Source organism: Sorex araneus, chromosome 3 (genome assembly GCF_027595985.1).
Source record: "Sorex araneus isolate mSorAra2 chromosome 3, mSorAra2.pri, whole genome shotgun sequence".
In the NCBI taxonomy this organism is placed as follows: Eukaryota; Metazoa; Chordata; class Mammalia; order Eulipotyphla; family Soricidae; genus Sorex; species Sorex araneus.
Window position 1 is genome coordinate 222,183,896 of NC_073304.1, and position 11,808 is coordinate 222,195,703.

The window sequence follows — 11,808 nt, forward strand, 5'->3', positions numbered from 1 at the left end:
CGTTTCCCTTATCAGCACTTTTTATAATGCGTAATTGTTGTGCTTCACATTTTTATTGTGTGTCTTCCTCGTTAGAATATGAGCTCCGTGAGGGCAGGGACCTTTCCTGGCTTGTTCAGCATTGTAACCTCAGCACTCGGCACAATGCTCAATAGGGTTATTGAATGAATGACACAATGCTGGCTATGTCTTGGGCCCAGTGCTCGACCCTGGGGATAAAGAAATGAATGAAACTCCTTGTGCCCTTCAGTTCACAGACAAGTCAGGGAGAGGCAAGATCAAAAGATGAGTCCAGGAGAGCTGGGCAGAAAGATGGTCAGGGGTCCAGTGAGCTGGGAAGACCTTTTTTCTCACTGAAGGCTGTTGTGAGATTTTCAGCCTTACCTCAGTTTTCCTTCTTACTTGTCACTGGTCAGTGGCAGTTCTGGTTGCATTCGTGTGTGTTTAGTGGCAGTGGTGGTGGGTTTGCATACCTAGCTGTGATCAGATGCTACTCCTGGCTTTGTGCTCAGGGTCATCACACCTGGTGATGCTTGGGGAATCATACATGGTTCCAGGGATCAAACCAGGGTTAGCCAAATGCAAAGCAAGCGTCTTTGCCCCTGAACTATCTCTCCAGTACCTCGCTATGATTTTTGGAGACTCAAAGGCAAGAGGAGGGTCTGGAGCAATAGCACAGCGGTAGGGCGTTTGCCTTGTACGCAGCCGACCCAGGTTCGATTCCCAGCATCCCATATGGTCCCCTGAGCACCACCAGGAGTAATTCCTGATTGTAGAGCCAGGAGTAACCCCTGTGCATTGCCAGATGTGATTCCCCCCCTCAATAAAAAAGGCAAGAGGAAAATAGCTAACTTCATTTTATTTTTTGAAGAGGGGAGTGAGTGTTGGACCAGACCTGCAGATCCCCAGGAAACTGTGCCATGTCGGCATTGAATCCCAGTTCCCACATGCAAAACGCACAGTCACCCCATAGAGCCATATCCTCAGCCCCTGACTCAGTTTTTACGAGCAAAGTGAGCTAGTCAGAATCAGCCCTGGCTCTTTGGGGGATATTCTGTGCTCACCTCCCCGCAGCCCTAACTCTTCATAGCTTCCTGTGGACCCACTCAACCAGTCCTGCATCAGAAGGGAGGGGAGAACAGTGAACAGACGGGGAACCTGCACTCTCACTGCAGTTAGGAACTCCCTCAAGGCGTCTATGCTCTGAAGGTGGGGAACAAAGCCCCAACCCTCCTGTTCACAGGTCCGCCCTCACCGTCCAGCCTGCCCAGCTGTGGACAGGCCAGGAGACCCAGATCAGGTTGTCAGCTCCAGCTGCAGCAAGACCATGGAGCCCAAGGCCAAGAGGAATAAGAAGTCCCAGCTCACAATAGTTCCCAGCTTCCCATGTGAACCATGGCCCGTTTTATCTCCACAAAGATCCCACAGAGGGTGAGGAGTGAAGCATGACTTTATGGATTAGGGAACAGAGGCACCTGGAGAAAAGCAGTTTCTGGGCTCACACAGCCCATCACTCAGCGGTGATCTGTGAGGAAAGCCTGCAATTTTTTTTTTTTTTTTTTTTTTTTTGCTTTTTGGGTCATACCCAGCGATGCTCAGGGGTCACTCCTGGCTCTGCACTTAGGAATTACTCCTGGCCGTGCTCAGGGGACCATATGGGATGCTGGGAATCGAACCCGGGTCGGCCGCGTGCAAGGTAAACGTCCTCCCCACTGTGCTATCACTCCAGCCCCAAGCCTGTGATTTCTTTCTTTTTTTCTTTCTTTCTTTTTTTTTTTTTTTTTTTGCTTTTTGGGTCACACCCGGTGATGCACAGGGGTTACTCCTGGCTTTGCACTCAGGAATTACTCCTGGCAGTGCTCAGGGGACCAAATGGGATGCTGGGAATCGAACTGGGTCGGCCGCGTGCAAGGCAAACGCCTTACCTGCTGTGCTATCGCTCCAGTCCCCACTTTTTTTCTTTTTTTAATGTTGGGACTACACCAGCGGTGCTCAGGGCTCACTTCTGATGAGCTTGGGACACCATATGTGGTGTCAGAGATTGAACCCTGGCAGGCCACATGGAACTACCCACCATACTATCGCTCCAGTCCCAAGCCTGTGCTTCCTCCCTTACCGTAACCTTGCAAGGAGAAATGAACGCCAGACCTCAGCCCCGTGCTGGAACCTGGGTGGGGTGGGGTGCAAACTAGAACAAATGGGAAATGTGGGCGCAACAATCTGGAGAGGGGCCTGCAGGCCCTGGGGAGGTGGTTATCTGTGCTTTGAGAGTTGGGAACGACCCCCATGCGAGGGCGGGTTCATCGGCACCCCGCCTCCAGCAGATGACTTCGCCCTCCTGGACCTGCTCTCTGAAGGTAAAGGCAAGTAAAAGCAAGGCCCATGTGCTCTGGTGTTGTACCAGGTCCTCCTCCTTCCCCGCAGGAGCAGGCTTAATGGGGTTACCTTTCTGATGGGGAAAAGTGGGTGCTGGGACCTGGGCCAGAGGACCTCCTCCAGAAGACTCCTGATTTCTGGCTGGGAAACAGGGCGTCTCTCAAGCACCCTGAGTAATTGAAATGGAGTGGGCAGTTGGGCCGTCCCTGCTGGTGTTCAGGGGTTACCCATGACTCTGTGCTTAGGGGTCACTCCTGGTGGTGCTCAGGGGACTCAACAGTGCCAGGGATGGAACCTGGGCCAGCCACTTTGCAAGGGAAGTGCCTGACTTGCTAGCTAGCTCTCCTTCCCACTTGACTTCATCCATAATAGTCAGAATATTTCCAGGCCCCGATGCCTTCTGTCAGGAGGGGTGCCGATGACTCTTCTGCACTTTTGTCCTCTCAGGGCTGGGCCAAGGGTCGGTTCACATTCACCCTGTCACCATCTGGCTGTGGGGCGTCAAGCAGGTGACTTTCCCTCTCTGAACATTCTCCCTCGACTTTCCCTCTCTGAGCATCCTCCGTCGGCTCTCCGAAGCTTCAGTCAAAAGATCATCCTGCTGACAGGGTTTGCCGCGATAAGTGCATTAATCCACGGAAATGGCTAGCTCCACGCCTGGCATGTTGGCAGGGGCTCAACAATGTGGATTCCCTTCCCCCCCTACTTGAGTTTGCAAACATGTGCTGAGATTGGTGATGGGAGCCACATGGCTTGAGTTTGGATCTATTTCAGTGTATTCACGAAATGCTTTCGCAGGAATTTGTGTTTCTCTGGAATGAGCAGTTGCATGCGCCGGGCTGGCGCGGCGGCGTTCGTACGCTTCCGTGCTCCTTTGCCTCGGTGGGGACCGTGGGGGGCCCCTGGAGCTGCACACACAGTGCGTGGGAGGCTGCTTCCCCGCTGAGAGCGGAGCAGACCCGCACTGTGGGGTGGAACTTGGGCAGATCCAAAGTTGATCCCGTCGCCCCGGTCTGCAGAGAGAGGGCTGCCAGGAACCCAAGGGCGCCTGCAGACCGCTCGAAATTTGGCTAGGGAGACCTAGGCACTGAGGCTCGCCTCTCATTTGATCGCAACTAACCCCAAATCTTGAGCTTCAAAGAACGAGCAGGGTGTGGGTCCCCTCCCCCTTGATTCCCTTCCGGACCCCTCCCCCAACTCTCCCCGCCCTCCCCCGCTGCCAATAAATAGAGGAGGAGCCTCGCCGGGGCCTGCGTACTAAGGGGGCTGCAGCCGCTTTTCTCTGCCCTCCCCCTTATTCCCCCCACCCAGGTCCCCAGGCGAGCACTGAATCAGCCTGACAATGAGGTGAGTCATTCATGAACTGCTCCGGGCCGACCCAGCAGGCGGGAAGCGAACGTCAGCCAGCCTCGGCCCTGCCTCCCCCCAGCCCCCAGCGGGATGGCTCAGCCCCACGCACTGCAGATGTGGAAGAAACTGACGCGGGCGAGTCGAGGCCCCTCCCTCGGCTCTGCCATCCATTCATCCCTCACCCTTTACCCGCTGGTGGCGGGTGAGTCATCCCAGCCTCGATGCATGCCCCCTATCCAATACCCACCTCCACCACAAGCCTCTCCCGGGGGTCTTCCTTTGAGTCTGAGAGTGAGGGCAGGGGTGCTGGACATGGGGTGGGTTGCCAAGCCCCCCCCACCTCCCATAAGGCGGGAGCAGGGGTCCTGAACCCCTGTGCTTGGTCTTTGGAAGCCCCTTCTGGCGGCTCAGGGCTAAATGACAGGGCTCTGGGCAGGGCGCAGGTGGCTGGATTTGGGGGTACTGGATGCCAGCTTAGAAGGGGTTTGCTGATGTCCGCGCCCTTCTGAATGTTGGTGGGGAGGGGCTACAGAGGGGCCAAGAACGGTCCCCCACCAAGTCCCACAGAGGATTTTCCAGGGTTTGACGATCTTCACAGCCAGGTAGCTGCCCTCCCCTGCACCCCTAATCGTGTCCCCCACCCATCTCCTCCTGCAGGACTGGAAAGTCTTTAGAAGCTTCCTGAGGCATCCCCTGGTGGAGTCCCTCCTAGGGTCAGAAAATGCCACCCAGGGCCGGAACAATAGTGCAGCAGGTGGGGCACTAACCTTGCATGCGGGGTTTGATCCCTGACACCCCATATGGCACCCGAGCCCACCAGGCGTGATCCCTAAGCACAAAACCAGGAGTCAGCCCTGAGCAGCGCCTGGTGTGGCCCCAAAACCAGAAAAGAAAAAAGAAAAAGAAAGAAAATGTCTCCCAAAGCCTTAAGTATGTGTAGCCCCTATAGCGAAGAGCTCATCTTCTAAGTTGCCCTCGGAGAATAACTGATATGTGCAGAGATTTAGTCATGAGAATGTGTATCACTGCATTATTTAGAATGACGACAACTTTGGAAACAACCGCGGTGTCTCTCTAAAGGGGGTTGAATATAGAAACTGGGAAAAACAACCCAAGAGGGTGCAATCCAATGCCTGAATGTGATGTTGTTACAGAAACTTTGATGCCATGGAAATGTTTCTGTGCTGTCTTACGTGAAATGTTAGTTTGTAAGATAGCAGGTACAGAGTGATGCAATTTGGGGGGCTGGAGAGATACCACAGTGGGTAGGGCCCTGGCCTTGTGTGTGACCAACCCAAGTTGGATCCCTTGCATCCCATATGGCTCCCCCAGTCACCGGCATGAGTGATTCCTGAGTACAGAGCGAGGAGTAATGCCTGAGCATCGCTGGGTATGGCCAGAAAATAAAAAATAAAATCAAACAAACAAGCAGTGTGAGACAATTTTTCTTGAAAATGTGGAGCATGGGGACCTGGGCCGGCTCTGGTGGGATGCTTGCCTTGCAGGCCTCTAGCCAGAGGCCCCTAGTCGGATTCCAGGGGCAAAGCTTGCGGTGATCCGTCATCATAGCAAAGGGAAGGGAAGGAGGAAACATAAAGTAAAAACTCTGAGTGTGGAAAGGGAGGCTTGCACAGTATGGGGGTGCGGGGGTGGTGGCTCAGTCATGGAGCACTTGCCTTGCATGTGTGAGGTCCTGGATTTAATGCAAAAAACAAACATGAAAATGAAGAATCACTGGGCCTGCAGAGATAGCTCAAAGGGCTGGAGCACATGCTCCGGGTTTGGAGCCCCAGGTCTGATTCTTTGAGACCCTGAGTTGAGTCTTGGGCACTACCAGAGCAGCTCTAGCTGACCTCCCCCCACACACACACACTGACATGTGTGACTCCCATAAAAACATAATTTTAGGGACTGGAGAGTTAGGACAATGGGTAAGCACTTACCTTGCATGCAGCTGACCCAGGTTTACTATCTGGCACCTCAGAGGGTTCTCTAAGCCTCTCGGGAGTGATCCCAGATATAGAGCAGGAATAAGCCCTGAGTATAGCCAGGTGGGCCCCCCAAAAAACAAAAATATTAATAAATTTAAAAATAATAATTTTAGGACCAGAGAATGCAGCATGGGGGAGGTTCTTGCCTTGTGTGTAGTCAGTCCGGGTTCCATCATTAGCACCAAGCACGGCTCCCTGAACTAACCGAGAGAAAGCCCTGAGCATTGCCAGTTATGGCACCCACTGCAAAAAAAAAAAAAAAATTACAATGAGGGAGATGGCTTGGCTCAGAGAACAAGAGTCAGTCTCTGAAGTCAATCTCTGGCACTGGTCCTCTGAGCACTGCCAGGAGTGACCCCCAAAGACTGTACTGGTATTAGCCCCTGGATCGCCACTGGGAGTGGACCACCCCCAAAAACTATCATTTAAAAAGTACTGGTGGGGGGCAGTTGAGGAGATGGCATAATGGACTGGAGCACATACTTTGCATGCAGGAAGTCTGTGTTCAGTTTTTTTTTTTTTCTTTGTGGGTCACACCTGGCGATGCTCAGGGGTTACTCTTGGCTCTGCACTCAGGAATTACTCCTGGCGGTGCTTGGGGAACGTATGGGATGCTGGGAATCGAACCTGGGTTGACCTCGTGCAAGGCAAACACCCTACCCACTGTACTATCACTCCAGCCCCCTGTATCCTAGCACCGATGTCCACTGAGAATAGCACCCAGCACCGCTGGGGTGTGACCCCCAAATAGAGAAACACTTCTGGGAACCCAGCAGATGCTCAGTGGCTGTAAAGCAGGGCAATGAAGTTATTTTTGGTTTTGGAATTTAGGCCCTACATACCCTGTGGTGCTCAGTGCTTACTCCTGGCTCTACATTTAGAGCTCACACCTGGCGGTGCTGGGGGACCACCTGGGATGCCAGGGATAGGCCCCGGGTCGGCTGCATGACAGGCAAGGGCCCTACCCGCTGTACTGTCGCTTCGCCATGAGCCATGAGTATGATCCCTAGTGCCACCTGCCTGTGCCAACCATGTTCCAGTAACTGCTGCTGGGACCCCTGGAGTCTCACCAAGTGATCTCCCAAGAGGACCCCAGCTAGAAAATATGTGTGTCCCTGGGCTCCACCCTTAGCACAGCTCTCACCAAAAGAAGTAACGAGTCTTCTTCCCCTCACATTCTTCGTGTGTGTTTGGGGAGGGGGTGGGCCACACTCAGAAGTGCTCAGGCCTATGCTCCTGGATCTATGCTCAGGAGTCACCCCTGGCAGTGCTCCAGGGAACATCTGTGGTGCCAGGGATCGAACCTGAGTTGGCTGCATGGAAGGAATGCGCTATCTCTCTGAGCCCTCTACAAAATCTTCTGGGTCAGGAAAGTAGGGCTAGAGTACATGCTTGGCCTGTGAGACAACTAAGTTCGATCCCTGGCACCATATGGGCCTCTGAGCACTAAGGAGGGAGCAAATGTAGAACACCACCGAGTGCATCCTCCAAACCCAAACAAAACAAAGGGATGTGTGAGCACCGTGAGCAGGAGTACGGGGCCAATAGCAGAATGTAAGTTAGCGCCACAGGAATGGGTGTGAAGCAGGCAGGCATGTGTGCCAGTCACACCACTGACATGTGTGACACTGACACTGCAAAACTGCAAACGGAGGGGCTGGAGCAATAGCACAGCGGGTAGGGCATTTGCCTTGCATGCGGCTGACCCGGGTTTGATTCCCAGCATCCCATATGGTCCTCTGAGCACCGCCAGGGGTGATTACTGAGTGCAGAGCCAGAAGTGACCCCTGTGCATCACTGGGTGTGACCCAAAAAGCAAAAAAAAACCAAAAACCTGCAAAGGAGACAGAGACGGGGGAACTTGTTTTTGACTTGTATTGGGGCCACACCCAGCAGTGTTCAGGATTTACTCCTGGCTCAGCACTCAGGGATCATTCCTGATGGACTCAGGAATCTTCTGGGGTGCTGGGGATTGAACCTGGGTTGGCCATGTGCAAGCAAGTGCCTTACCCACTGTACTATCTCTTCAGCCCCAAAGGGGAAGTTTACCTGGATCGGCCTTATACAAGGCAAACACTCTCCCCGCTATACTATCGCTCCAGCACACCAAAGGGGGAAATTTTTAAATAAAATAGAAGAGGCTGGAGAGAGATCTCAAAGGGTGGAATGCAGGCTTTGCATGTGGGAATCCTGAGTTTAGTCCCCTGCACCACATGGTTCTCTAAACACTGCTGGGAGAGACCCCTGAGCACAGGGCAGGATTAGCCCCCAAGCACTTTCAGACACAAAAAGAAAAAAGCCCCAAATTAACTTTTAGGGGTCCAGAGAGACAGTCTTGGTGTTAAGGCACTTGTCTTGCCCATAGCCCACCCTTATTCAATCCTCAACATGCCGTATGGCCCCCTGAGGAGTGATCCCTGAGCACAGAGTCAGGAGTAAGCCCTAACCACTTCCTGGTGTGGCCTAAAAACAAAACAAAGAAAGCAAGTACCCAATTATTAACAACTGTTTTTGCTAGATGATGGATTTAGTAATGATTTATTTTCTTCTTTGTACCCACCTAATTTTTCTCCCTAAAATTTCCTTTTTCTTTTGGTGCTTGGGTCCCAGTAATGCTCAGGGCTCACTACTGGCTCTGAGCTCAGGGATCACCCTTAACAGTGCTCAGCAACCATATGAAATGCTGGGAACTGAACCAGGTTGGCCTCGTGCAAGGCATGTGCCCTACCCACTGCACTACCTCTCTGGCCCTCTCCCTAGAATTTTTACAGTGTTTAAGTTATTTTGTCATTGGGCTTTGGGTCATACCTGATGGTGCTCAGGGACTCAGTTCAGGGGCCCATATGTGGTGCCAGGGTTGGGAGTAGGTTTAGCCGCATGCAAGGTAATTCCTGTAACGACTGTACTAAAATTCTAATCCGAAAAATAATTTTTTTAAAGTATTATAATTGGGGTCGGAGCCATAGTACAGCAGGTAGGGCATTTGCCTTGCATGTGGCTGACCCAGGTTCGATCCCCGGCATCCCATATGGTCCCCCAGCACTGGCCAGGAGTAATTCCTGAGTGCAGAGCCAGGAGTAACCTCTAAGCATTTCCAGGTGTGACCTCCCCCCAAAAGTATTATAATAAAAAATGAATGGTACTGGAGATGGAGTACAGCAGGTAAGGCACTCACCTGTGTGCAGCGGACCTGAGTTCTACCCTCATCACCCCATCTGGTCTCCTGATCCCCACCAGGAGTGATCCCTGAGTATAGAGCCAGGAGTCAGCCCTGAGCACCACTGGGTGTGGCCCAAACCACCCCCCCTCCAAATTAATAAAAAACATTTGTGGAGGCAATAATGGGAATTAACTGTAAATAGTCATTTCATTTGGGTTGATGAGCTGCTCTAAAACTGGACTATGTGATAGTTGTGCAACTTGGTAAGTTTTCTAGAAATGTATTTCTTTTGCTAAAGGTGAGTAAAATTTACATTCTATAAACTATACTTGTAGTTGTTTAAAAACTCTTAACAAAAAACACATGTTGGGCTGTCATTCATTAAGATCCAAGGGAAAGAATTCCTGATAAAATACAGGACATCCACTTACACTTGAAGTTCAGATAAACAGGCACTAATTTTTTCTTGGGCGAGGGCACACCCAGAGGTGTTTTTGGGGACTACTCCTAGTCCAGTGTTTATGGAACCATGAGGTGCAAAGGATAGAACCTGGGGTTCCAACACGCTCTAGATCCTCTTCCCAGCACCAATGATTGACTTTGAAATTTAAGTACAGAGGGGCTGGAGCAATAGCACAGCGGGTAGGGTGTTTACCTTGCACGCGGCCAACCCGGGTTCGATTCCCAGCATCCCATATGGTCCCCTGAGCACCGCCAGGGGTAATTCCTGAGTGCAGAGCCAGGAGTAACCCCTGTGCATCGCCGGGTGTGATCCAAAAAGCAAAAAAAAAAAAAAAAGAAAGAAAGAAATTTAAGTACAGAAATAAGAAAGCTGGGTTGAAGCAATAGGACAGTGGGTAGGAAGCTTGCCTTGCACATAACTGACCTAGGTTTGATCCCTGGCATCCCATATGGTCCCCAAAGACGGTCAACAGTAACTCCTGAGTGCAGAGCCAGGAGTAACCCCTAAGCATCACCTGGTGTAGCCCAAAAACCAAAATAAGTATGTAAACAAATAAATAAACGGTAAAAATCATGAACTCCTAACCAGCACTTGAAAGTCAATCTAGGGTTGTCTGAAATTGACATTTAACTGGCCCCTAGGTAGTTTATTTGCTAATTCTGCCCATCTAGGGTCCTTGCTCTTGAAGGCTCCCTGGGGCAGGGAAACAGACTGCGGGGTGAACATCTGAGATTGCACTTCCAGCCACCCAGCCTAGGATAACTCTGCAAAGCCTAGGTGAGGGGCATGAGGAGCACAGGTGCCCGGAACATCAAGGCGGGGGTGGGGACGGTTGTCGCTTCCGGTCTGGAAGAGAGTGGGCGTGGCCAGTAGCATTTCACCTGCGCAGAATCAAGGTTGCCCTTCCTTGTGCCCCATGCTCGTCCTGTAAGCAGGTCATGCCTCAGCGATCCAAGGGGAAGCTTGTCACTATCCTTTTTTTTTTTTTTTCTTTCTTACAGGAGAGGAAACAGATTCCAAAACATAAAGAGTATTTCCAGGTTGGCTCAGAGGGCAAATGACAGAACCTTAGTTCATTTGCAGTGGAGTCTGTGGTTAAGCCCATCTGTCCTGTCACCCGGGTCCCAAAAGAGGGAACTCTTTGAGCCAGAAGACAGCTCCAAGGGCTGGTGGATGGGCTTTGCATGAAGGAGCTTTTGGGGGACTGTGGTCATCCCCCACCTCCACCAAGCACCACCTGATGTGGCCGCAGAACTGAAAAGTGAAAACGGGACATAATAACAATGAGAAAAGGCAGCCTTGCAGGGCCGGAGGACCAAGGGATGGTTACCAGGAATGTGAGGGCGGGGCAGCTTCCAAACACTGAAGCTGTCCCACGGGCTATCCTGGGTCTCTAAGGAGTTCCCAGAACAAGAAGCCCGACCTATTTGGGGGAGACCCCTCTATCCTGGACATACCTGGAGACTCAGGGTCTGCCCTAGTCCTGCCCCTTCCATATTGGAATGTGTCCCTGCCCTGAGCCTCTGTGCCTTCTCTGTGAACTGTGGGTTTCAGAACTTCCTTGAAGCGCGGGGGGAGAACCGTGATACATGTGACTGGGCTTTCTGCAAGGTGGTGTTTGGTGTAGGGGCAAGAGAGAGGGGCCCAAAGGATGCTAACAAGATTGCTTGCCAGAGAGAATGCACTTGGCTAGTTTTGTGGAGGCTGTAGTTTGTGCCCTTCCATGTAGGGTATAAGCCCACTGCCCCTGCTCTCTGTTGCTTTCTGACCTCATAGCCAGCCGGGGATTGGCCCAGGTGGTTGGGCACGTGCCCTATGTGATCAAGGCCCTCGGTTCAATCCCCAGCACTGCACCACCCGGTTGAGCCTGGCGATCCCCAAGCACCATGTTTATTTTCATCACTGAATATTTGTTCTTCCCATTGGAAGGTAATGATAATAGTAATCATAATAGTAATGATAATACTGGAATGATAATAGTAATGTTAATGATCTTTATTTCAGGAGGGTCCAACCAGATAAAAGTTTTCCCTCCCTCCACTCTTCCTCTCCTGCCCAGGGTCCCCTCCGCTGACCTTTGGGGAGCAGCAAATGGGTTATATCCAGCACCCAGCCTAGAGTCATGCTTGACTGTTGGAGATGTTTGGGGGGAAAAGCAACCTGCAGGTGCCTGGGCAAGCTGCCACTCCTCTGGGCCTCAGTTTCCTCATCTATAAAATGATTTTATCGTAGAGGTGAAATCCCCCGAGATGATGAAAGTAAACAGAAACCAAATACACACATTATCTCTCAGCATCTTCTCAGGTTACTGGGGCCAACCTTCCACCCTTGGAGGGGAAACTGAGGCTTGGAGAGGACAAATGGTGTGCCTGAGTTCTCTTGGCAAAGCTGACCCAGGTCTCCCAGGCTCTCTCCTTTCCCCTGCGCCCCCCCTACTCCGCCCCCCCCTGCTTTTTTTCCTCAGACTC